At 39.9% G+C, this 26,985-nt stretch overlaps 1 protein-coding gene and 2 long non-coding RNA genes across 6 annotated transcripts in view; 2 read left to right on the plus strand and 1 right to left on the minus strand.

Moving 5' to 3' along the window:
* The window catches only part of LOC147240602 (CUB and sushi domain-containing protein 3-like), a 350,230-nt gene that overhangs the window by 270,988 nt on the left and 52,257 nt on the right, over positions 1-26,985 (minus strand). The gene's annotated exons all lie outside the window — the stretch shown is intronic.
* On the plus strand, positions 13,948-16,227 carry LOC147240603 (uncharacterized). Its single transcript, XR_015111364.1, has 3 exons — positions 13,948-14,223; positions 15,181-15,248; positions 15,820-16,227. It is a non-coding gene; the product is annotated as an uncharacterized LOC147240603 (long non-coding RNA).
* LOC147240604 (uncharacterized) lies at positions 16,803-17,279 on the plus strand. Its single transcript, XR_015111106.1, has 3 exons — positions 16,803-16,889; positions 17,010-17,145; positions 17,223-17,279. It is a non-coding gene; the product is annotated as an uncharacterized LOC147240604 (long non-coding RNA).

Genomic DNA, 26,985 nt, shown 5'->3' on the forward strand with positions numbered 1-26,985 from the left:
CTCATCACTCAGAGAGAGGGGGAGAGAGAGAGAGAGCGAGAAGAAATACGGGAGAAGTAAAGGAAGGGAGACAGAGAGTGAAGGAAAGAAGGGAGACAGGGGTAAAAGAGAGATTTCTAATTATGCTGACTACCAGACCGAAACTGACAGCCCTTCTCTGCACAAACACTCACACACATAAACACAGGGTCAAGGAAAGATAAGCATATATGAACACACACACACACACAAACTGTCACACGTTCACATGTACACACCATAATAATAGAAAGACACACACACGCATGAACACAAGCACAAGCAGATAAAGAGGGTTACACATCCGTGCACCAATCCACAACAGATGCAGATGAGCAGAAAAACAAACACACACACACACACACACGCATCTGTATGAGTGCTGTGTGATATTAATTCTTCTGTTCAGTTTCAGTGACGATGATAACCTTGGATCGGAAGGCTACCACAAGTATCTCTTGTGCATCATTTTATTGCTCAGCGTACGTGGCCCGGGACATTTCTTAAAAAGTCTGTACTTCGTGGTGGTCCTTGGAGAGTTCAGTGCAGTGCGACTCCAAAAAAACAGCAGCATGCAAATTATAGAAAAAAACAGCAACTTCGGCAAAACATTAGAAATTACACTGAAAATTCATATGTGAATAAGAGTTAATTCACTCTTTTAAATGTTCAGTGCGGTTGCACGGTGGTGCAGTGGTCAGCACTGTGGCCTCACAGCAAGAAGGTTCCGGGTTTGAGTACCAGCTCGGGCACAGGATCTTTCTGTGTGGAGTTTGCATGTTCTCCCTGTTCCTGCGTGGGTTCTCTCCGGGTACTCCGCCTTCCTCCCACCGTCAAAAGACATGCAATTTGGGGACTAGGCTAACTGGGTTCTCTAAATTGACCGTAGGTATGAATGTGAGTGTGAATGGTTGTTCGTCTCTGTATGTTGGCCCTGCGATGGACTGGTGACCTGTCCAGGGTGAACCCCGCCTCTCGCCCGTAGCCGCTGGGATAGGCTCCAGCCCCCCGCGACCCTTGATAGAAAGGAATAAGCGGAAGACGATGAATGAATGAAATGTTCAGTGTCTGAACTTGCTTTCTTGATGTGCTCTTGTCTCCTCTACATGTGCATGTTTTTTTGTTTTCTTTTTTAATTCACAGAGAACTCAGAGTCGCAAGTGTGAACACCCGGATGTAACTGGATAACTACAGCAATGGCTATGATTGTTTGACCACCTCTGTTAAAGTTCTAATCTTTTTTAAAACCACCTTTTGAGTCTACAGGGAATTCCTTTAAATACTAAAAGGATTTTGGGGTGGAGTAGCGCTTTTTGCGAGGCATTTCCACTCCGAGGATTTAAGGAGAGATGCTAATTGGCAAACAGTAAAAAGATTTGTGGTTGGACTGGGTATCTCCCAGGTGTGCATACGCGCAGTGGTACTAATGAGGAGCAGGGTTTAGCTGGTAAAGAGCATGCGTGCTCAGCAAAAGCTTCCCAGGATGAAAGAAGCTTAAAGACAAAGAAGAAAATCTGCTTCTTGAATTGAGTAGATTTAATGAACCCTGGTCCGCAATATAAGCTTCATATCTTTCCCTAAAGCGGTATCTCAACTTGAATGCCTCAGATAATACACAACAGGGGGGAAAAAAAACAACAACAACAACAAAAATACAGTTGACAAATAGCGTATGGTCGGTCGAGATTTTACCATGCAATTTACTAAAGAAAGCGAAAAAAAAAAACGTAATCTGGGCAAGTTTTATGAATTTAAAAATCACTACAAATACACACAATACAATATAAAGACACAAAAGAAGAGTTCTGGAGGCACTGAATTCCAAATAATTGTGAACGTGAGTGAGGACAGTGTTGGCCTGAATAAACATTGGATTTGTTTTTTTTGTTTTGTTTTGCCAGTTTCTCCAAGAGAAAAATGCTTGCTTCACATTACATTCATTGATACCACAATGGCTGTGCAGCAGGGGAGCTCAATATAATAAGCACAAAGACATATACGCATGTAATACTGGTCTGAGTGTTTTACTTTTGAAACATTTTGTTACAATAACGAATGTTTTTAGCATGTAGTACTATTACTTGTAACTGAACATATTTTTGTTACGATATTTACTGGCTAATTTTTCATCAGAACAACCTAAAGAAATGCCCGTTATTACAGGCGCAGGGGTTATTTCAACCATTTCTCCATATCTGAGCAAGGCAGACAACACATCGGATGCTAAAGGGGCCGATTGTTTCTGACCCGTGAGGACCTGGACATGTACTCTGCTGCCTGGTGGAGGGATGTGTAGGGATTTCTAATCAGAGGAAGAGGAGGAGTGGGCCTTCGCGGCCCTGGAGGATTTTGAAAGGATACTGCAGATTTGTTTGGGATACTTCTTGACGTAGCTGTGTGTACCCATACCCACAACTCCAGTTTGGGAATCACAGTTCTGTAGAAAACTTAGGGTAGCCCAAAAAACAAACACAATAAATTGCATTGCACTTCATTTGCATGGACTGACAAATACTACATCATCATCGTAGCTCTTTGCTGTGGCTCCTCGCAGTTTGCTTGTGTTACAGTACCAGCAACAAGATGGAGGGAAGAAAACGTTTGCTGATGTTTGTTAAATCCTGTTAAAAATCTAATCATCATCTGTTTTGGGGGATACAAAGGCTGACCTTTGACAGCAAATATCAGTATTTTTTTATATGTTACAGGATATGCCGAGAAATGTCTTGTATTTTTTGCTGTGTAATTAAAGTCATGCAATTAAGTTGTTTTTGGGGGTCATATCACTGCTCTGTAGTGTGAAGGACTTCAAGCTGATTTGATCGTCTTCCTCTCAAGGGAATTTAGAACCCCAGCCTCCTACTTTTTGTCATGCGCCGCCATGAGCAGCTGTAGCCTTCAGGCTAATACATTCTGAGAGAGTCCATCCCTCAAGCTTTTAAAGGCAGTGAGTAAAACATGATCACGAAGCAGGGAAAATTGTTTAAACCCGTCACAATAAATGAATACAAACCAGCTGTACTCATACACTGAGATTATTTGACTTCACACATTGTGAAATAGGCTTGATGATTAGGGGTGAAATCAATTACTTGGCTTGTCATTTTCCACCGGGACCCCCTATGATCAATATACCAATATTCACATGCTACTGACTACCAAAAGAGGAACTTTTGTTTGAACTAATATATGAATGGGACCCGCTGAACCCTCTTAAGGGCTGCTGGGTGTCCCCAGTTCCCACATTACACCAGTCGAAGTCTGAAAAAAAACCCACTTAAGATTCCCCTCCATCTCTCTGCCTCCCTTTTTCTGTTTGTCCGTCTCTCTTTCATCTCGCTGCTTCTCTCTTTTCCCCACTCCCCATCTCTGCCTCTCTCTGGGGACCTCAGTGATACCAGATTCGCTTAAAGGGCTATTCCGTCTAATCTCACAGACTCTCATTTATGATTAAAGAATGGCTTTCCCCAGTGGAGCTAACTGACCAATCAAATCATTGCAGAGCCGCAAACCATCCAATCGGTATTCAGATCACTACAGTACCACACACTCCGGGCCAGATTGAAATGTGTGTTTGTATATGTGTGTGTTTGAGCACACGCACAAGTGTGAATGAATGCAGAGTTAATTTAAATAAGCTCTGGGTATCTCTGGAAATTTGTATCAGTAATTTTTTTTTTTTTTTTTTGGTGATGTGGAATTGGTAGAGAAAGAAAGACAGGAAAGATGGGGAGGGGTCAAGCGTAGAAGACAGATAAAAAAGGTGATAAAGAAAAGAGGAAGGAGAGGGAGAGCAGGGGAGAGAGAATGTTCAATTAAAAAGAGATAATAAGGGGGAAAAAATGCAACAGAGAGGTGGAGCAGAAGAGGAAGCATGTTTTGAAAGATCCCATTGGTTCCTGCTGTCAGAAATGCTTGTCAACCAAGAATTAGACTGCTCCACACTGCCAATGACTGACAGTCAGCCCTGCGGTCTAGACTATACCCTGGAGTGGTTAAAGCTAAATAAGGGAAATGCCTGGGGAGAGACAGAGGGAACACACAGGGCTGAGAATCAATTTATAACACTGTCAGTCAGAGACGGGAGGGAATGATGAATAGAGATAAGAAAAAGAGAACAAACAGGAGGAAGAGGGAAATAACAGGTGAGATAAAGGGACATTAAAAAAGAAAAAGAAGGAAAAGTAAACAAATAGTTCTGCTGGAGAGACAAAAAAGGTTATTTGACTGATGTGCTGTGTCAAGTCTAGTCATGTCCCGTCATTAATAAGCTCAACTATAATCACTTTTCAAACACCGCTCTTTTTAATCGCTGCTGCTGTTCAGGAATGACCTGCTGCAAGGAGGCTCACTGCAGCAAGGTGCAGCGCTCTCATTTATAAACGAAAACCTTCCAAGTTTGAAGTAATCCCAACATGGCCTCCGTCTTTCATGGGTATCGCTATTTTGGAGTCATAAAAATAATCTTCCACTGAATACATTCATTTCAATTCCCACAAACAAGTTTTTCAGGTATGTTTGTACGACTAAATCCGTTCTTTAAGCGGTTTTTCTATTCAACCCGCTCTAATTCTTTTTAATTCAAACATCTTTTATCAATGTTTATATTAACCACACGATATAGGTGATGATAAAACACATACTTGGCTTCATATCGGATTTGAAATCACCAAACAATTTTGTGTAGCTTCTAAAACACTTCCATGTATGCATTCACATTTGCCAACTATATAGAAAAGTAAATACGGGGGGGGGGGGGGTTGTTAGACACATCAGTATTAAATTGACAAGGCAATCAGTTAAAAAGTCCCAGTTTGAAATATGATTTATAGCCTAAATATGATATAAATTATGAGTGCATACATTGGGACAGCATGGCCAAACAGGCTTTCCTCTTGTTCACCCTCAGCCAACTTGAATATGGATGAAATAATTTAACTGAGTGGCAATTCTAAACTTCTTTCACTTCTCAACTCTCAAACTTCACAAGCTTCATAGTCACGCAAGCTCCCTCTCTCTCTCTCTCTCTCTCTCTCTCTCTCTCTCAACATTAAAACAAGATACAGATAAGATCATCTGACTGGTTACCTGAGCTGTTAAATACGAGCATCTCAGCCATTTGTATAGTATCAAGGTGTTACTTAAATTGGTTAATTACTTACTTTTTCCATTTGAAGTTGATGAGCTTTTAGGCCTCATTAAGCAATGCTAGAGTGATGTGATCGTAAATAATTATGCGAGTTCATCAGCCCGGCTGTTGGTGCAGAATGAGGGCGATGGAAGTGTGGGTGGAGTCTGACTGGCACGGAAAGAGAATGTGGAGGAAGATGAGTCGGTGGATGCAAGAATTTGTACTGCTGAACTTTGAGGGGGAGTGGTGAGTTTGATTCTTCAGTGGGAAAATAATAAAAAATTTAAAAAAAATGGAATGGACTCTTAAATGTCAAGCCTGCGTTCTGCTGGATGTGGACACATTTTGGTAGGTTATCAGAACAAAAGATGCTTGTGTCATAGACGGTCAGCTTATTATCTTTATTATTGAAGATTCAAACTCAATTAATTCATATCTTTTGAATTGCAAAAAAGCAAAAAAAACAAAACACAATTTCAACACTGATTACACAAGTAACACAACAACCTTGGCTTAACATTAGCACAAGTAGCCTCTCTGGAGCCAATCGATAACATTTAGTAAATGGTCTCATTGTCGTAACTCGAAGATGCTAAGAAGCAATTGATGCCAAGGTCCTCTTAAACAAGAAGATGACCAATATATGATTTGTTCTCTTTCTCGTGTCTATATTCAAAAATCAAAGTATACTGAGGATCCTCTCTCGTCTGCTGCTCCAACATTTCTTCTGTCAGTTAAATCATTTATCAGTTATATCAGCCTGGATTGAAAGTTTTAGTACATCAAATTAAGTTGCTCAAACAAGCGCGCGCCAGCAAATGTAGCTGCTGAGAAACGCTCAGGTGTGAATCCACGTGTGCAGAACATTAAACCTTACTGTTGCCGACAGATACGATCATTTTTGTGCATCATGCATTCTGTCTGAAGGAATGTTTTATTCTGAATTTGTTGCATCTTCTTAACAGCTTCTCGTCCAATTGCAGAGATTAATGTGTCAGATGTATGCACAAACATAAGAGATCATGGGTTAAACCACATTGTTTTCCCTACACTGATGTGAATGCTATTTGTAGTGTCTCCATACTGTACATCCATCCATCCATTTTCTATACAGCTAATCCGTCAAGGGCCGTGGGCATGCAGCCTATCCCAGCTGACATTGGGTGAGGGGTGGTTCACCCTGGACAGGTCGTCAGTGTTTCTAGTGTCTCAAGTCAGTGAATTTGACAGTGAGTCCAATGATGTGTACAATTTTAGAACATTCCAATTTATTCTACCGAGGAAGATCTCAAAGCATAGACTGAGCCCTTGGAAGAAATAAGCACATGCATGTTAATTCTAGCTTCATATTATGTACAATTACAATAATAGCCGTAATGTTTGCAGGGCAGACTCCTACAGTAACTGCAGCACGCGGCTTTTATGGGGCCTGGATAAATGGCAGACCTCTGACATTGCACAACTTTGGTGAGAACAGGAAGCGACGGGAATACGTAATGAATTTTTAAAAATCTGCTTTCTAAGAAAGTGGGTCAGTGAGAGCAGACAAAGAATGCTAAGCAGTGAATATATGCTTGTGTGTGTGTGTGTGTGTGTTTTTGAGCATTGCAGAGAGGAAGTGAGTGACAACGAGAATTTGACAATGTAAGAATTTCTGTATTTCTTTATTTTGAGAGTTGAGGCCCATGCTTGTGAGAGGTAGTAAGGAAGGGGAACTGACTGGTAGGAGTGTAATTGTAGAATCTCGAGTATTTACTATTGATTTCATCAGTCAGCATCTAATGAGCCCTCTCCCATGCTCACTGATACACACCCATATACGTGGAGATATATAAACCCCCACTGATTGGCAGGTACAAGACTGCACAAAGGATTAATGAGACAGGGGGAAAGCGGGGAGATAGAAGCCGTCTGAGGGGGTTAAAGCTGACTTTATCTGCTGGGTGTTATCATCTCCAATCTGATTAATGAGATCTGACACACAAATACACAGCTAGAATAAACAAAGCCTCCTCCTCCACTCCTCCTTACAGGTAAGTCAGGTGAAACTGCAAATTGACTGAAGTGGAACATCAAAACTCTCCATGTTTACTCCGTTGCTCTTTTTCTTGTACATAAAGTTTGTTTCTGTGGCTGTTTTCTCTTTGTTCCTCCTGATATTTCTCTCCAATTCGCTACAGCGCCCTTTTTTATCGACACACGACACATTTAATATGATGTGGGATATTTAATGTTGTCCTCTTTTCCTGCATAGACCACAAACACATCCACATCCTCAAACCCTTCTCCGACAATAAACTCTGTAAAATTTTCAATCCCTCCATCATCCTCCAGTATAGCGACAGCTGGAATTATTACAGCTCCAGCAGGATGAGCTCACTCAGAGGGCAATTACATGATTCACACTCCAGATTCAAATTTCATTTCCACTTTACACTCTAGATCCAGTGCAAACAGAGAAGTGGAGCAGACACATGCCGACAGGACGTTTCATTTCTGCATCCTCACTACGGTCATAATCCAGGTTTGTTGGGGGGGACTTGATAGGGAGTAAACAATCAGTAAAAGTATGGACAGTGTCACTGCTGCCCTCTAGGTGATACTTAGAATGTACCAAGCCTTAAAGACCTTTCCGTTTTTATGCTTTTTCCTCCAATATTGTATGTTGCCAGTTACTGTACGTTGCCAGTTTCTCTAATAATGATACAATATCTATATTACTATAGTATATCACTGACTGCAACACATATCCATTTAAAATTAACTTCAAAATCGTGATTAATTGACAATAAAGTGTGTCCACACTCTAACTTCTTCCTATAAACTTAAGCTTGCCTTGCGTTTTATATATTGTCCTTGTTTTAATATATTGTTTGTGTCCTCATGTCATGTGGTTTTTTTAATTACATGTACAATATCACTGCTCTCTTGAAGGTATTTTAGTGTGTCCTTCGTAGTTTTCATCACACCCGCAAAGGAACCACGATTGATGAAAGCCAGGCTGGCTCATTTATAGAAATACAGTATGTACTGCAAACGACAGTGAGTCCAATCAAACTTGTAGCTTTCAACCTACGAGCGAATGCACGCTTCTAGGAACTTAAAGTCAATGTGATATTACAGATACGGAAATGTGACTGGCTGCCATGATTTGATGTTCATTTCAATGTCTTACTCATTGATCATCACACTGCATCCGGTGTAGGGGAGAGTGTGTGTACTTGTGAGTACAATAGGAAAGTTTGATTCATGTTGATACGTTCCGCATGCATCTGACACTCTGATATGCTCAAGAAGATTTTGATCAATTTTCATCCCACGCCAGTGGTTAAAGAAAATTCCTAATAACGTTTAAAAGAAAGCTTGTGAAGCTGGAAGAGGCGATCCAGAGACGGTTGTAATCATTTCAAGCGGACACACCAGACCGGTGTCATGGAGTTGGAAGGAATTGTTTTCATCATCTGTTGAGGATATTCTGGTATGTTCTGTGTGGAACATGGATCATGTATTTATGATAAAGCTCTATACAGCTACAGCTCTTTAAAATTCAGAGTGAAGAGAGCCAGCTGTGCAAATGGATGTCATGGTGGGACGGCACCAAGCAATCAAAGCACCAAGTGTTCCCTGTTCTTTTTGAAGACGCTCGCATTGCTTATCAGGGAACCACCACAACAAATACTAATTTACTTAATTAACCATATAAAACCCGCTCAATGCAATGATTAAAAAAAGTTGATACACCATGTCCAGTTAATAGCCAAGCAAATATACATTCACTTCAGGACAATATAGAGAGCATTTCCACCCAGACTCATTCACTAAAACACGAACTAGCATTACGTGAATGCAGATGTCTTTTTTTTTTCTTTCCCTTCATCTCTTTCTTTCTTCTCGTCATGTTCTCACAAAGGCATAATCTTGGGACTGGCATTCTCGCTTTAATTACATGCAGCTTCCCTCACACACAGACAGACACACACACACACCTCTCTCTCTCTCATTACGCTCTTTAGAAACAAAGCATTGGTTAAGAGAGAGGAGTATCAATTACTGAAGCCAGTCGGATTTTTTTTTTCGCACCAGAAAGGACTTAATGATTAATATATCAAAATAATGTGTTTCTGTTTTAATTTCCATCTTTTAAAAGAGGCAGACCGCGATCAGCTCCACAGCTTCCATGCTCTCAAAGACTTTTTAATATTTCCAACTTGCAAAATTATGACGATGGAAAAATTCTCTCATATCAGTGGCTTCATAATTAATGTGGAGAGAGGCAGAGGGGAGACAAAGAGGGATTGTTTTATATGTTCTACATAGAAAGAGTACATACATGGAAAGTGAGATTGTGTCTTGAATATTTGCTGTCACAAAGAGACTCATTTATCATCAGGTATGATTTTACAAAAAATAGCTTTGGGGCCAATTATGACAGACAAAAGCTCTGTGTCACTGCTGAAGTGTGAATCAGTGTTACGCACATTCAGAGTGGGAATTCTGCAGAATCGTGAGCAAGAACAATACCGTGCAAAGTGTGACAATCATGTCCTTGCGATATTGAATAGTTCTACATCTATTCTCAGAGGTTACATGGTGACAGTAACAGTACATAGTACGTTGGAAGAAAAACATCCAGGATAATATGCAAATATATGGCTCTCACTCAAGAAGGGACATTTCAAGCACAGTCGCCTCACAGCAAGAAGGTTCCGGGGTTGAGCCGCGGCTCGAGTACGGGGTCTTTCTGTGTGGCATCTCCATGTTCTCCCTGTTCCTGCGTGGGTTCTCTCTGGTACTCCAGCTTCCTCCCACAGTCCAAAGACATCAAGAGGGGACGAGGCTGATTGATACTCTAAATTGACCGTAGGTGTGACTGTGAGTGTGAATGGTTGTCTGTCTCTATGTGTTGGCCCTACGATGGACTGGAGACCCGTCCAGGGTGAACCCCGCCTCTCACCCAAAGGCTGCTGGGATAGGCTCCAGCCCCCCCCCCCATGACCGGTTGAAGCGGTAGAAAATGGATGAACGGATGGATGGATGAATATACTACTGTATTTTCATGGCCTTTCTCTATGTAGCGTCCTCACTGAGGGTATGTGTTCTCATTTTGCCATGTAAAGACAAAGGAAATACATGATTTTGAATGAGCGTTTTGCACCTAAAAGAAAAAAAGATAGAGCTGAACTCATCGATAGCACTTGATACTGAGTGGCTAGAATAAGTAAGTCCAGGTATATCTTTATCTATCTAGACGACAATGTGTAAATGCATGACGCGCATGTCTCACACTCATCATGTATGAGATAACCAATTCAAGCAACAGCATTTAGATTCACCCAGTCAACTCTCTACAACAAAAGTGCATCACAAATCACTGCAAGGACCTCTTTACATGAATATTCAGTGAACACTTCCTGTCAAACCGAGGGCCTCAGAGCATGGGTAAAAGGGGAAAAAGAAACCTTTGATATTAACTGGGTTGAAGATTCAGGAAGTTTAGTCTCATTATGATGAATCAAAATACAATGGAGTGACATGGGACCAGTGCTCTGCAACATGGCGACGCTCTAAGCGACAGTTCATCTGCTCCACTGTTGGATTTTTTTTTGTTGTTGTTACTTTTGTGGGGGGTTTTTTTGGTTTTGTTTTTCATTCTGGGGAAATCAAATCGATACACATTTCCAGGCACACGTGAACTCATTAACCTTGCCAGTGCAGCAGGGGGGGTAGTTCAGAGCCTGCCGCTCCAGTTTCACGAGCCACATTGTGTGTTCATGTGATGATGTCATTGCCTTAAAAACCACAATGAAGAGGGTGCTGAAAGCTATTAAGATGAATGCACTTACTTGCTAATTTATGAGGTACACCTAGTTAACACTAATGCAGGTTTACGATGCACCAGTAAACAGTGATTTATCAGTAGAAAATGGCACTGTCCTCCCTACTTATTTGTTTTCTGGATCTTAGTTAATACTTAAGAAGGACATTAAGGCTACTGTGTTCTTTGTGCATCTAAACAATGCTTGAGGGAGAGCTGAGCGAAATCTCACTATTGCCATCACAGACGTCAGCTTGGTCTGATGCCACTGCGATGCTGTATTAATGTTTCATCTGGCTGCAAATTACAATATTTAAATCCTAATTGGCTTCGGTCTCTGTCACTAGAGAAAGGCCACTAGCATGTCAGGAGCAGAGCAACCTGATAAAATCTGTAATTGTTCTGCTTCACTGTGCCACAAATCAGAGAACATTGCGTGCACGCGTGCACACACACACACACACACACACACACACACTGTTGACCTTAGAGCATATACCTCCGCCAAGTCAAATTAAACTGTACAGAGAAGCATGTCTAAGGTGTAACATTTTTATCAACACTATCGTATTAGCCTATCTGTGTTTGATTGTGTAAATGAGAGCAGCAGCAGTGTAGCACAGTCCTAACCTTTTAGTTTAAAATAGAAGTTATTTTGACAAATGTCACTTCAGTGTTTGAAGGTCTAATCAGCTGATCTGAAATGGCTGCAGGCTCCAACTACAGTCAGATGTTTGTGTGTGTGTATATATATATATATATATATATATATATATATATATATATATATATATATATATATATATATATATATATATATATATGCGCGCCAGTGACTAAACCTAACCCTGACATATAAAACCCTTACAAAAGGTGTTAATGACATGAAAATTTCAGCTGAGCCAAGAAGCTGTTTAACTCGTTTTTGTTGTTTCGGATGTGAACATGTGAGTAATTGTGCAAATTAAAACAACTAAATCCTACTACTTCCTGGATTTTATTTTTTCCACTTGGAAGGTCATACAAGGCTCACACATTTTGTGCTTAGTAATTATTGCAAGACATTTTGCAAGAAATTATGGGTAAAAAGTGAAAATTGCAGCTGTGAAGATGTGAAATAACAGAACAGTTTGACACCTTCCCAGGCACCCCAGTGTAGCTTCAGAACATTCTGTCCCAATGATAATGTGGATCCCAACGGGATGAGATCTGCCCCCAGATTTAATAGGTTCTTCCTTGACTCATGTTCTACCCTTCCACTGGGTTTCATTAAAACTGGTACAGCAGTTTTCTGCAATCCTGCTAACATCCAGCTGGAAAGAAGCAGGTGATGACACGTGTTTGCTGCCACTGCCAATAAAAGCTGCTTCAGGATCACTAAGATATGAAAACCTTACACAAATATTAATGAGATATAAAATCTCTAACAACCACTCTAAAAGCTTTTAGTCATTTTCTAAGTAAGATGAGACATGAGACAGGGGACGTTTTTCCCCATTTTCTCCACTTAGATATGGTACGCTTATTACTCTCTCCAGCTCCATCAAAGAAATCCAATTGTATCTTAGAACATGCACCTTGAGAATCAATATGGTGCCTGTGCATTATGTCAGTTTAACAGCAGGATGAGACAGAGGATAGTACTTAAAAATAATGTTTAATGCATAAATGAGAAGTGCTAAAGTGAGCTGACTGGTGTCTGAGTGGCGCATGTAAAATTGCACTGAGCAAAAAAAAAAAGAGAAAAAAAACAAGTGTGACTTTATTCCATAGTTAACTGCACATCAGATTCGGCTGAGCGCACATCGGCTCTTCCAGCATCATGATGCGTCAGATCTACTGGGCTCCACACTGTCGTATCAAGCCCGTGACATACAGTATAAACGCCAGCAAATACATCTGCAGGTGCAAGCAAGATATTTGCTCATGGGAGCAGCATGTTGTGGAAAATGGATGTTGCTTGTTCACAGTCTCTGACCGAGTCCTCTTATCAGTGCTGAGGTTTAAAAACAGCAACCTCCAGGCGACTGCTAGTCAAGCTCTAAAGGGAGCAGATGAAGCTAAACTGAAGAGATACATCTTCAAAAATTAGACAGAGACGGGATTATTTACCAGAATTTTTCTTTAGTTAACATTAATTGTTTGTGTCTCTTGTGTGAATTGAGGAGCTGCCCAGAAGTGAGCTCTGAAATCATGCAGAAAATTGCAGAAAATACATCTCAAAAGCACAAAAATATGATGCAATTAAGGTGAGCTTCCCACCCAGCCCACTTGAAAACAACTTGTAAGACGTAACACTATTTTTTCCCTGACAGGTCAAAAAAAAAACAACAACCCAAAACTTGTCATATTTAGCTATTAGGCAATCCTTTGAGGCTGCTATTCTTATGTGGACATGATAAAAAAACAACATGAAAATACACATAATGGATGGGGAGAGAGAGAGAGAGAGAGAGAGCAAGAGTGCAGGGCTGTGATCGAAAGGCAAACGAGTCAGGTACTATGAACGTAACATCCCTTCTTCTCTTGTTCACCCAGTCAGTCATTCTTATTTTTTCCTCAATGCAAACTTCCTTGTCTTTCCGCCATACCATTGGAGGTAGACAGTTCCATGATCTTCTTACATTTGGGTATGTTTCTGAGATTTTTTTTTTTTTTCTGGCAACTGAAAAGCGTAATTAGGCCACACTTTGCTTTCCTATAATCTATTTCCTATTTCTTAGATTTTATATCTGCTTCTAAAACCTGGCAAAGATCTTAAGGCACTTCAAAGAACAAAAGAGGGTTTCCAAATCTGTGAAAAAGAACTCTGTCACGATTGCCAGATTGAAATAAAACACAGATATGACACTTCAGCGCGTCTCAAATAAACTTGAGAACAAAAAACAAACAACAACAACAAAAAACCCAACATTCTACACTCTAAAAAGTGTTACATGGAGCTGTTCATTCAAACTAATACCTAGGAATAAAAACAGCCGAAAGTTATTGATTTTATTGTGGAAAACATTTATTTTGAATTTACAGACATGAAGTTTGATTTGTACTGAACTAAATTTACGTCAAAAGAACCCAAATCAAAAATTTTGATTTAGTTCAAATTATTATTTTTTTCTTCATATCCTGTAAGTAACATATTTGTTTTGAGTCGCTTAGGACTTGCGCATGCGCATTGTGAACTACAAGGTCACTGCATGCCGCCATTTCACATCGTGGACATCATAGACTTCACATACGGTGGACATCGTCTACAAAGGAAGTAAGTAAAGCAGTCGCTACTAATTAAAGTTTTAGTGGTCTGCGTTGTAAAAATTGCAAAGAAGAGCATGTGTCTAGTTTTGCAGCCCAGCTATAAATGGGACAATAGCCGTCATGAATTTAGTTAGCAGTGGCTAGAATTTACCAGTAATGTTATGCCCAATACAGCTTATAACGTTTTTATGAGTATCGGCAACGTAAGCCGGTCAAAAGCCATTGCTAGCCACATTATTACTATCCAAGCATTTCGATAGTAATCATAAAAGTTAGTCTGGATTTTTTTTCTTGGCAGTTTTTAAATGTTCTCTCGGCCCCTAGGCCCCTGGCCTTTAAAGCGGCAATTGTTAGAACCGGAAAGGAAATACATTCCATTTGAAGTGCCGTGGGCCAATATCAACCTCATTTATAGTCTATGATATCAACGACAGCCTCCTGTGCTTTGCTGTAAGTTACCGAACAGAAAAACCTGTGAGCAGGGGAGCGGGGGTTAGTGGTTAGCATCATGGTTAGCATCCGCGGCTAGCGTTAGCGCCGCTAACGCTAGCCGCAGTTAGCATGGAGGTGGCTCTCCATTACGGCTCGCAAACTTGTTACCACTCTATGCTTTAGTGTCCGCCCGCAGCTCCAGCGCTTCACTGACTTTTTTCGGTCCCTTTGCGTTGATACTTAGAGAAAGATAAATGGAGACGCACTTGCACTGGCTAACATCTGAGACAGCTAGTGAGGCGTATACAGGCCTACATCGCAAAAAACAGTTAACCAGTGCAGAACTGACAGAAAAAGAAAAAAAAAAATCTGTAATCCAGCAAGAGTAGGTGTAGGTACATTATTGGACATGTGGCTTCTTTATTTAATTTGATATTTTATCCATATTTTGCAGTGACTATATTATCTTAATTTCTGTATTATGTGATCTTCAGAGAGTAGTAATTGCTTATTTCATTCTGTATTCTTTCAGAACCACAAAATCTTTATGTTCCTTCAGTTGGCTGTAGCCTGTGTCCATCTATCATCCAACCCAAAAAGGTAATATTCTGCATTAACACTGCACATGACCTCTTTAACCATTTCATCACCCTGTATACTAGACCCTCACTCATTTATACTTTTTAATAGCAGCAGATGGGCTACTTAAAAAATAAATAAAAATAAAAAAATATTATTTTAATCTTTTTAGTTCTGTTGATTGAATCATCTGCAAGGGAATTTTCAATTGTTTCCCTTGTTTTCACAGTTATCGAATGTGGAAATGCAAAGACTGCACTCTGTCATTTTCAGAACAATCTGAGCTACTAAAACATTATCGCATTGACCACCGATTTCATAGTAGGCGCCACCCTTATCCATGCATCCATGCTAATTGCCCCTGTTCATCCAAGACATGGAATGGTCTACAAAAACAACAAATCATAACTAAAACACAGCTAAATGGGAAATCATTGTTTCGTAATTGTTATAGACCATACACTCTAATGGGACCTAAATGACTTTTAGGGGTATTTATAGTGTTTTAAGAATTCTAACTTTTGATATTGTTCTTTTGAATGCTTGTGCCAAGTTTGTCTTGTCAATTAAAAAAATGCTTCCTCACTTACAGATCAATGCAGAGTTTCTGCGGGTTACTGCAGTTCCCTTGCTAGCGAGATTCATGGCCCAGCTGGACAAGCACTCCACGCAGCTACTGAAGATTATCAGAAAGAAGGGAGGGTCAACCAAAGCAAAAACGGCCACCATCCTGGAGTTTCTTGATCAGGTATGATGTACAGAATTAACTACTGACAAGTTATTTTAGCCCTTGTCTGATGCAGATAGGTCTCCTTACCGTACTTGGCAAATGCTGTGTCTTTTTAACCTCTTAATAACAAATTTTTCTGCCTCCTGTTGAAAAATGGTATACCCTAAATAAATGGGGTATATCTTCACAATTACAAGGGTTGTATGAATAGCTTGTTACCTGTGACAAATATATGTGAGTTTGCTACAAGTGTCAGAATCCATGTGTTAGTGTTTCAGAGAAAATGAATCTGAAATGCAGCAGAAAATGTGAATTTCAGTTCTAACCTAGAAAAAAATTAAGTGTAAATAATCCTTAAATCATGTTTAGGGATGAGACAATTACAGATTTTGATGGTGTGATTATTTTACGATTAATTAATCGCAACGTTTTTAATTGTGATTAACCGCAAGTACGATTAATCGTCTCATCCCTAATCATGATATAGTAGCCTAAATTAAAAAGAAATTGTTCATGTAAAATCAGTTCAGTGTAAAAGTAGATGGTTAAAATGTGAAAAAACAAGTACAGCTATGCCTAAGCCAACTAAATGTGCCATTTTGGCATATTTTTGTACATGGTAGCTCTCAGGTACCAGTGCAAAAAATCAATTGCGTTTTATTGATTGAGATTGAGATATATATATATATATATACACACACATATATATATCACAATCTGGTTATTCATTCCATAAAACACAACTATTTCACTAGTCCAGGATTGTGGTAGAGCTGGGAATTCAAAAACTTGCCCATCCTCCATATCCACAGTAAAAATAAATGTCACTGTCCCTACAGGATGCCGATGTTGATGTTAGAAGGGAGTGTGTCCTCAAACTCCTCATCATCTACCTGGGAGAACGTGTTGAGGACCTGATAAAAGAATACATGGTATGTCCGACACAAGATGTAGTTTTGTAATAATCCTAGAAGAAGCTTGACTGCTCTGCCATTGGATTTGATGGTCAATCAGTTGTTCATTTTGAAATTTTGTTCTAAATTTTACTTCAGATGTCCGAGAAAGATTCTGAAGCCGAGCAAGAGCTGAGGAGTACCACCATGGCGGTCTTCGTATTAAGAGAGAACTCAAGCCTTCTACAACAGCCCAAAGAGACTGGGATCATCATTGATGGTGTGGAAGTCCTCAGTGAGTTACCTTCTGTGGCAACTGGAGTGGTAATGCTGTTCGGACTCTGTTATGCTCTTAACATGGAATATCCACAGGGGCTCAGGTTCACCTTTGAGGCTCTTCAGAAGATCCCGGTGGAGCTTGGTTCAAACAAGATGAGCTCCAAAATTCGCAAGCTAGATAGTGAACTCCACACTGCACAGTAGTGTGTGGAATGTGTAGATGTGCTTGTGTGTTTGCAGCGACCACAGTGGTTGCACCTTAACATGTGTTTTTATCTTGAGGTAGACTGTACCACAAACTGTTAGTGAGCATTTGATAAGAGGGAGAACACCACTTGCAATTTGTTGCACCTAGCCATGGGTGCTGTAACCATTATGGCTTTGAGTAAGTGTTTAAAATCTGTTAGTTTGTGGGTCAACACTGCTTTGAGAAAGCAATATTTCATTTAATTACATTTCATACGCCTGTGTGTAGGCTTGCTACAGTGTGTTTGTCTTGGTTAAATTGCTGGTTAATTTGCTTTGTAGACAATGTTTTTTTTTTTTTTATCTGACTTGCACTTGTTAACGTCATTACAGTTAATGTCTATTCTGAAAAAACTTCAGATACCATGTTTACAAAGACTCCTTTTAAAGGGGGTTCGTGTTTTAATGATTAATAAATATATTTAGAGTAATCTGTTGGCCAAGTGTCTTTTTGTGTAGAGTTTACAAGATGGGAAATAAAATTTATTTTTGAAGTCAAACAAAATGTGAGAAAGATAGTTTGATTATACTTAAATTAATTAACTGGTGTCAATGTAAATATGTTAAGTCTGTTAAAATCAAATGAATTAGCTTGGTTCAATTTCAATTCAATAGTTTGGTTCAGTAACTAAAATGTTAAGAAAATAATTTGGATCAAGGCAAAAAAATTAAGGTTGGTTCAAATAAAGAATTATTGTTTACATCAACATAAAATAATCGGGTCAGTGGAAGTCTTAAAGTTTAGTTTCTGTGAAGTCAAATAATTTAGATGTGATATTTGGACATCATTTTTTTTAGTTTAAGGGGGGGTTATACTTTTTTCAGTGTAATATGAGCCCCCTGATGGCACAGGACGCTTTTATCTTTTCTATCTCTGTACATTGCAAACCAGTCAAACTTCAGGAAATTTATGAAAGCTGCAAATGGTGTCTGCTTTGTTTAATCGTGAGTTAAATAAAGACGCAGACTTTGCCATCTCTGTGTCATAATGTTTTCGTCTTTTTCTTTATCATACAAATGTTGCCAGCATGTGTAGTTTTAATTGGAGAGCAAGTTGGACTCTACTGCTGTCGATTGATTGCTGTGTATGTACACGGCTACAGCAACTCATTGCTACTGTGATTGATCACACGCAGTCTAGACTAAGAATTGATTCTTTCCAGATAATGATTAATTCATAAAATTGAACCCCGAAGACAGCCGCGTCAAACCGATGAGTTATGACAGTGACGTGGTTAATGAGTAGAAAGCAGTAACAAAAATGAACAATTCACTGGCCTGGATCAAATTGAGTTACTTCAGGAATCTCCGCCTTGGGAAGCTCATTATAAACTCGGAGAAGTCTTTGACGTTATTGATCTGGGGAGAAATTATGTTTTTACCTCCGACCCTCCGGTGTCAGTAGAGGCATACACAGAAAAACAAACAGTTCACAGTTTAAGATAGTAGGGTTGCAGACACCTGGGTGACCGATTCAAACCTGCAGGCAGGACACACCACATATGCAAGAATCTCACTCTGCTTCACTGAGGAAGCAAGTGAATGCTATTATACTGAATACACTATAAAACTACTTAAAGGAACAGTGCATAGTATTTACAGGGATCTTTTTGGTGAGATAGAATATTCAGAATTATGATGTTTTCATCAGTGTATAGTTATGAAATTCCAGGCCCCATCCTCCCCAGAAAGCAGCATTTCAGTCCTCAGTACAGCTGGTGGAAACCTTTGTAGCAACAGAGATAGCGGCTGTATTAAGATCACATGGAAAGAGGCTACATGACTTCAAAAAAAAGGTAAGAATGATCCGTATACAGAGTTGGAGGGAGCAATATATGGATTGATCAAGACATGTTCAAGATTGCCAGGTGGAGAAAGCTGCAACATTTCTTTTTCGGTGATCGCAACTGCTTTGTGGCTGTTTTCACAAGATCGTTGGATATGCACAGTAACTTGGAACTTGGAGTTTACGATTTATGAGGACTTGCTGGGAAATGAGAACACAACAAATCCACAAATGCCTCCCAGTTTTGTCTCCAGACTAACTGCTGCAAATGTCTCCTCGTGGCTCATGATTAGAACAGTAGGTTCAAAGCTATATTGTGTGTTTAATTGATTCAGATGTTTCAAAGATTCACATTTTGTCTCATTTTGTCTCATTTCATTAAGGGCTTTAATCATATTGAACCAAAACATTGGCTATATAAAATGTATTCAGCTGCATCACATCCTTGAAAATGAATCAAGATGTGTATCGAAGCCGTAAAAATAAAAAGCTCACACTGTTACTTTCATATAAAAATTGAACCAACCCATTGGCTGATCAATCAGTTTCATAAGTAGCTTCCTGCCTCTTCAATAAGGACACAAATTCGTCTTTGTCTTGAAATTAATATATTTTGCTATGGGCAAATAAAAGAAATGTCAAGATTACACCCTGTGGACTAGAACATGAATTAATCTAAAAAAAAAAATAATTGGAGGAGCAGTGATAAGGTCCCACCAACATAAAGCTTTCCCCCCAATTTATAACTGAAGAAACACACTGCAAGCCAATTAAGAAGACTTGGACAGCAACCCAGTAAACTATTTAGTTAATGCTCTCATTAACAACAAAGCATTTATTTTACTGTCCATTTATTGTCAATTACAGTTAAAAATCCCTGAAAGGCTTTCTCAGCGATACAAGAACACCTTATTCAGATAATGTGTGAGTGTAAGCACAGTGAAGCAGATGAGCATATATCAAGGTGAATTCAGGGCAGAGGTATATTTTTCAGACTGAAAACTCTTTCATAAAACAGCAAAGTTTGACAGTTTGTTACTTTAACTGTCATGATTGTTTAATCCAAATAGAAGGAACGAGCCCACGCACTGACATAATTCCACATCTCCCATCTCTCATTCCCTTTTACCCCACACTCATTCCTCTCCTTCTCTCCTTTTCTTGCTTTCGTCCTTTTTTCCGCTCCCTCCCTCCCTCCCTTCCTCTGACTGGTAACCGTAGCAACAGGCAGAGGGCTGGGCTGTCAAAGTGTGAGGGGGGGGCGCCAACAACAACAAGAAAAAAAAACAGCTGCATAAATGCAGAGTAAGTAAAGAATAATGGAAAAAGAAGGGTATAGAGGCAATTAGGTGAAAGTGAGGGATGAAAAAGGGAAGAAGTGGGTGTGTGGAGAGTGAAAACCAGAGGTGGATACACAAGGGAGATTTTGTACCCCAAGTATTGCAGATGAACAGTTGAGATGGAAGAGCAGAATCCCTTCACAGTTGCATCAAAGCTTATATAACTGCATCAAGGAAGTGGCTGATATCAAGAAGACCTACAAACGGCTGGAACATCCTGGACTGAAGGACCGCACAGAGGCACTCATGATGGCAGCACAAGAGCAGGCCCTAAGCACAAGAGCCATAGAGGCCAAGGTCTACCACACCAGATCAGGCCAAAGGTGCAGGCTGTGTAAGGATGCTCCTGAGACAGTCTAACACATTGTAGCGAGGTGTAAGATGCTCTCCGCAAAAGCGTACATGGACAGGCACAACCAAGAGGCAGGGATAGAGTGCAGAAGCATCTGTACGCGGTATGGACCTGAATTACACAAATCCCATTGGAACATACCACCAAAAGTGGTCGAGAACAAGAGGGCAAAGGTGCTTTGGGACTTCAGCTTCCAGACTGACAAACAGCTACTGGCAAACCAACTAAACTTAGTCGTGGTGGCAGATGTGGCAATACCAGCTGACCTTAGCATCAGGAAGAAGGAACACAAGAAGGTTGAGAAGTACCAGGGGATAAAAGGAAAGCCAGAAAGGATGTCTGCAGGTTGGATGGATGGATGAAATAAAGGATGGAGCCTATCCCAGCTGCCTTTGGGTGAGAGGTGGGGATCACCGGGGTTCTTGACAGGTCACCAGTCCATGGCAAGGCCAACACATATAGACAGACAACTATTCACACTCACAGCCACACCTACTCTCAATTTAGAGTATCAATCAGCCCCGTCCCCTCTTGATGTCTTTGGACTGTGGGAGGAAGCTGGAGTACCAGAGAGAACCCACACAGGAACAGGGAGAACATGCAGACTCACACAGAAAGACCCCGTGCCTGAACAGGGGCTCGAACCTGGAACCTTCTCGCTGTGAGGCGACAGTGCAGACCACTGCACCACCGTGCAGCCTCATATTTTTATATATAAAAATAAAATACTGACTTGCATTCACCACATCAACTCACAACTTCACCATGAATTTGTTTTCTATTCTCTTGTGTCATGAAGCCCAGAAGACTCAGGAATGACAATGGTAATTATTATTAATTACACTGAGTACTGGTTTCCTGATAATTCGAAAGTATCCATTCATCCATGAAATATTCAGTAACTGTAATACATGCAATATTCAAAAAACCCAAAAATGAATAGTAGCCGAATGTTTCCTTGAAAAGCACGCACATCACTTCCTAAAAATGAAGTTATGCAAATTTTAAGTGTTGGGACATTTTCACTCGGCTCTCAGCCCAAATTGAACAATATTCCCTCGTTTTGTTTTTTTTTTTGCAGGATCCCTGTGAAACATTTATTTCATTCAATAAATGATGAATGACTTGAGGAAAAAAAAGCTGACAGACACCACAGATAAAGTGGCAAAAAGCCTCAGTAAAAGTGTTCTCTCTTTCACACACACACACACACACACACACACACACACACAAACACAGAGCAGAACGCACACGTTTACAGATTCGGTTTGACAAGGAAGCTCTGACAATTTAAAAAAAAGAGCTGTAACACCATTTAATCTCATTCTGCCAGATATTTAATTTGAACTATCTTTAACTGTGCTTCCCTTAAAATGTCCATGTGATTCTCAGATTTTATTTGTTATCTTAATAATCCAACCAGCCTAAAGAATGGCAGTCTTCCACTGGAGAAGTTAAACATCATGGCGAATGAAAGGGGAGCTTTGAAAGACATTGCAGGAAATCATTCTAAAAAACAAAATAAATTGCTACTTTTGCTCTTACTTTTGCTAATAAAAGTGATGAGGGTTTGTTTGTCTAGAGTTTTTCCTCCCAGGTTTCACAAACGCTCTCCCTCGCAAGGTCAAACCGGTTCTTACATGATTGAGACTACAAATAAACACTGGTGGTTTTGTTCTGAGTCGGAATGCCTGTATCCATAACAAGTGCATCATTCAGAATTAATCTTTCATAGTTTTTTGGATCACCACTTTATGAAATTTTCATGTCAGTGCTTCAATGAACACACAATGTTAGCTAGGACACCGTGTCACGGTTAAACAGTAAAGTGTGGGACTGCAGATTTACATGTAAGCGTGCTGTGTACGTGGATTGAGGCTGTTCATCAATCTGTTTTAATATAAATGCAAAAACCTTGATAATTTTTCTGATCTTGATAGTGGCAGCAATAATAGTGCACACAAGTGTGTTTTTTGTCATTAGAAAACTATGTTAAGACATGTTTTACTGGTAGTGCTGCACCTTTGCTGTACTATGATTCTGATCCACCGAGGGAGGGGGGAGGAGGAAGGTGTGGCACCTATCTATTTATTATAACTTACGCGTAAATCATACTTAATAAACCTATGGTGATTTCAATCTGGTCCAGAGTGAAAATCTCCCCCCGACACGCATTTTAATCCAGCCTGGAACTTCAGAGTTTTTGCTCACTAATGATGTTGGCTGTCTTTTGTGATTTTTGGGTCTGTGTTTGCTGTGAAAACAGTCCGTTCTCTTGGCAGCAAAGAAACCCCCCCCCCCCCCCCCAAATAGAACCATTACATACCTCTTGCATTACCAAGACAATATTTATATTATATATCATTATTTTATGACAATGACGTTGTTAATTGAGGTCATTTCTCAGACAATGTGTCAAATAATTTAAAAAGTTAGCGTGACAGGCCTACTTGTTACACGGCAGGATGCGTGTTCCCTCAACATGCTTTGGGTTTATTGCATATTTAATGTCAGAAATCATGCATTGCTTTGGAAAAACATCGGATTATGGTCATGGATACTGAAGAAAGTGATGAATAATGCCTTTTACTGGATTCCTAATTAACACAACTCTTTGAAAATGTGAAGTTACCCCAGGATGCCACCTAATTACTGAAACCCAGGAAAAATATTTTTCCATTTATCAATCACCCATCCACCCCCTCCTTTCATTCTAAACTCATGCCAGCTCATTATACCTCCCTTCTTTTTCATCCGTCCTCCCAAACTGCTTTGTATTTAACTGCAGAAAACATCTTTGTGGCCACAACTTTGTGGTTGGTTTTTCTTCTTGTGTGATCGCCCGTGTCTTTAGGTGTCTCTGCGTCTGTTTGATTCTGTATCTCAGAGTGTAAATCTCAATGTCCATGTGTGTATGTGCATTTGAGAGAGAATGGGAGGAGGGTTGCTGCTGATATTGGTAATGTGGCTCTTTGCCAATCTCATTAGCTTAGCATGCAGTGGGCTGCCTGCCCAGATAGACACTACAGCATGTGCATGTGTGTGTGTGTGTGTGTGTGTGTGTAGCCGCATGTCTATGTCTGGGGCCAGTAAATGCCACCACTCTGGCTGATGGTTCCAATAATGGTATTAAAGACAGAAAGAGAGAGAGGAAGGCTTGGAGATGGGATGTATAGATGGCGACACAAGTGTGGACAGAGGAAAGCTTCATTTCTTTCTAAGCAGAAGCATTAGTAATATGCACAGATGGGTTAATCTCTGCTTTGAAACTTTGGTCTGCACATCAGCGTGAATACACACATATGCACAAACAGAAGGTCTTGGTCTGTTGGTAATTGCTATGCTGTAACACTTGTTGTTGCTCGTAACTGATAAATAAAAGAGCTTGACACTGGAACCGTTGTATGTGTGTGTCTCCCTGTGTGTCTCTGTATGTGTGTTAGCGGGTGGCTGTGGGAGTGTGAGGCGCAGAACAAGAAAGGGGGAGAGGATAAAAGTGACTGACTGTGTAATTGGTGGTTTGACATTAGCTGTCCATGACTTCTATATCCAAAGAGGTGATACAGACAGGGGGGAAGATGAAAGGGTGTGTGTGTGTGTGTGAGTGTGTGTGTGTGTGCGCGTGATGGGTTGGGTTTGCCCGACTACATTTCAAGATCAATGCAAATCTAGTTTTCCCGGGTTATGTCTGAAAACACAAGTCATTCCACATAGACGTTTTGCATATTTTTAGAATGATTCTGAATATTCCAATAGTAAAATTATATCAAAAGAGAACATACCTGGCTTATGATTTTTTTTTTTACTATTATTCATTTTGATTGTAATTTATTTTTATTCCATTCTATAATATTTGATCTTATTTTCAATATTCTATTTTAACATATTTGAATCTTCTTCTGTCCTCGCTGTAAAGCATTTAGCTGCAGTTTTTGTATGAAAGGTGCCATAAAAATAAAGTGTATTATTAATAATAAAAAATAATATATAATAATAAAAATAAAACATTAGAAATGGCAACCGATTTTAGTATGTTACTACAGTCACAAGGCAACAGTCATCCGCTAAATGCTGTTTTGCAACCGCCGTCTAATAATGTCATTTATATCAGGAACTGAACTTTCCCTCAGCTAGCTGTGAAAAATACCCTCCTTTAACTTTGAGGCGTTAAAAACTAACTGAAGGGCAGCTGAATCACTGGAAGCACAATAAGAGGACAGAGCTAACGAGGCTAACCGCTAACCACAACAAGCCAGTGATACCTATCCATTACACTGTCCATTAATGGTTCCACAAAATGGATTAGACCAGTCTTTCAGGTCTGCTCACCATGGACAGTCTCTTGACTGTTTACATTGTGGAGCTTTGACCAGGAGTTAGTTTAGCATGAAAGATAACTGCAGTACCACAGCTTTAGCCTAAATTTATGATGTCTTGCTGCAATAGCGACCACAAACACTGTTTGCACCATGCTAGGGAGGGTCACTGACTCACATTCTCATGGTCTCCAGCAAATATCCGATTAACATGCTTGAAATGCACATCCAGAGTACTGTTGAGCTCTTCTCTTTGCCCCCCCCCCCTTTTTTCAACACACATTGTAAAACTAAAAATGACTGGTATTTCTGCAATTTTTTGGTGTTACCGGGTCAAATATACAGGAGAGTTGATGTTCAAAAAGCCTGCAGGATTTTAATTAACCTAAAAATGGCAAAGAATGTGAGCTGTGACATCAAAGAGAATATAGGGTAGTAAATCCACCTGCTGATAAGCACTGGGAATATTTCAGTGAACAGGTCCAGGATTCATGAAACGTGAACCCCCTTCCTCATCCATCCATCAAACCCATACATCCAGCCTTTCACCATCACTGTGCACAACCATCATTTTTCCCCCTCATTTCATTATTTCATCCATCCATCCAACCTGCAGACAGATGCACTCATTTAAATCATCTGAGGCCAAGTGGAGTATTTGGACAGAGGCCGAGTGTAGTGCAATGGCCATAATGGCATACGGGATGAGATGATGGGATAATTAATTGTTTAATTAAAGAATTAACTTAATTAACTTAACTGCGTCAGAAACCACACCTGTGGAAACACCTGCTGTGAGTCTACCCAGCATCCTGCTGCAACTTGCCCCAGATATGTTGCTTGCTCAGGTGGAAAAGCCTCTGAGATTTCTGGGAATTAAAGTAATACTGCTTAGTTCAGGGGGATTGAATTTTTTTCTGTGTGTCCAAATTCAAATCATGTCATTTAGGTGGGATGAGATTACATTTCCCTTTTAAATAAGCATCAGAGAAAGAAAATATTTAATGAGCAATGGAAAATTTTGAAATAAAAGAGATGGGCAAACTTTAATTAAAAAAAAGAGACCGTAAAACCAAAAATGACTAACCTTTGGCTGTTAGGAATTTCCAGCTGTTTATTTGATGCCTAAATGCTCCTCCTCTGACAAAACAATTAAAAAGACACAGTAAAACTCCCCATTAAAACCAATTCTAATGAAATTCTTTCAAACAACGTTCAGGCGTGGGTATGTGTCACTAAATGCTTCCGCTGTAATGCTAACGACATTTTCTGAAACAACAATTAGGTCTTTAAACACTAAAACTTTTCATCGATGCCAATAATAATTAAATAAAGAAAAAAAAGCATCTGGATAATGAGATAATTAAATTCTTCATTTAAAAGCGATACTAATGAACTACGCCACGTTAATGTTTCCACCATATGACACTGGGTATGTTGTAACTCCGATTTTGTGAGGCGGGAAAACTACTACGCTGTAGTGCTCTGTCTCGGAAATAAACAACAAGGCGAATGTGTTTATAGTAAAAGCGTTCTACAGTATCAATGGGAGTAAAGTTCTACAAGCGTGATGTAATCACATGGCCGTTACAGCTCAGGAAAGGTTGAAGAAACAGAGCGCGTGCATGTCCATGAGGTCCTGCATACAGAGCAGGAGTAGTCATGTGACAATATATATATATGAAGGAAGAAGGGATGCAAACACCATCTTGACAATAAGACACAGATGTCCGAACAAGTTAGCACTGTTTTAAGTGTACTTGTGTGACAGTCGGGATTAATAGATGGTGTGTGCCTGAAACAGTGTTCTGCCTGC

This window comes from Aulostomus chinensis, chromosome 22, assembly GCF_037954235.1.
Source record: "Aulostomus chinensis isolate RoL2024-O1b breed Wild chromosome 22, RoL_Achi_v1.0, whole genome shotgun sequence".
Taxonomy (NCBI): Eukaryota; Metazoa; Chordata; class Actinopteri; order Syngnathiformes; family Aulostomidae; genus Aulostomus; species Aulostomus chinensis.